Source organism: Octopus bimaculoides, chromosome 28 (assembly GCF_046866305.1).
Source record: "Octopus bimaculoides isolate indiv1 chromosome 28, ASM4686630v1, whole genome shotgun sequence".
NCBI lineage: Eukaryota > Metazoa > Mollusca > Cephalopoda > Octopoda > Octopodidae > Octopus > Octopus bimaculoides.
Genome location: NC_142955.1, coordinates 3,886,695 through 3,887,699, shown reverse-complemented (window position 1 = coordinate 3,887,699; position 1,005 = coordinate 3,886,695). Strand labels below are relative to the sequence as shown.

General features: G+C 35.3%; 1 protein-coding gene across 1 annotated transcript in view; it reads right to left on the bottom strand.

The window, feature by feature from the left end:
- Positions 1–426: 426 nt before the first annotated feature.
- The window catches only part of LOC149130487 (uncharacterized), a 25,528-nt gene continuing 24,949 nt past the window's right edge, over positions 427–1,005 (bottom strand). The window contains exon 3 of the mRNA XM_089343931.1: positions 427–449. The gene's annotated coding sequence lies outside the window, so the exon portion shown is untranslated. The remainder of the gene's footprint in view (positions 450–1,005) is intronic.

Here is a 1,005-nt window from a genome sequence, read left to right as displayed (position 1 = left end):
GTTTCAGTCATTAGACTACAGCCCTGTAGAGCATTGCATTGTAGAATTTTAGTCATTTACCAAATATGCTCCGCAGTGTACTAAACTCTGAACTGTGTCTAGGAAGCAAGCTTCCTACCACGCAACCGACTCTATATATATATATATATATATACGCGACTGTATACGCGTTCACGCGCGTGTATTATTCGAATATTTATGTAGTTACATACTAACCACAGATATGCACTCTTAGGCACGTCCTGTACATACTAGCTCGCAATTATTGTTGGTATGAATATGAATTCATAGTCTGGATATAGAAACTGTGTATGTATGTATGTATGTATGTATGTATGGATGGATGGATGGATGGATGGATGGATGGATGGATGGATGTATTTATGTACACACCAGAACGCAACACAAAAATGTGATAATAATGCCATTCAAGTAAGAGGAAAATATGACTGCAATACATAATTCTCTTTACAATTCAGCAAACATCCCTGACAATTCCACCATAATACACAAACATACAAACATTAAACGATAATGACATGCTGAACACACAATAGAACCGTTTGAATAAGATCTTCCCCTCCACCATCATCTTTCTCGTTTTCTACTTTCTCTCGCCTCCTGTTGTTTTCGGTAATTCAATTCATATACGTGGGTGTATCTGTGTGCCTTTTTGTACGTATATACTCGTGCCCAAACACACGCACACACATACACACATACAGAAATATATGTGTTCGTGCTTGTATGCAAATAAATATGTGTACACAAAAGCATACACACACATATGTGTGTGCATATGTATGTATGTATGTATGTATGTATGTATGTATGCATGTATGTATGTATGTATGTATGCATGTATGTATGCATTATGTATGTATGTATGTATGTATGTATGTATGTATGCATGTATGTATGCATTATGTATGTATGTATGTATGTATGTATGTATGTATGTATGTATGTATGTAATTGATGACTGGACGGATAGATAGATAAAAT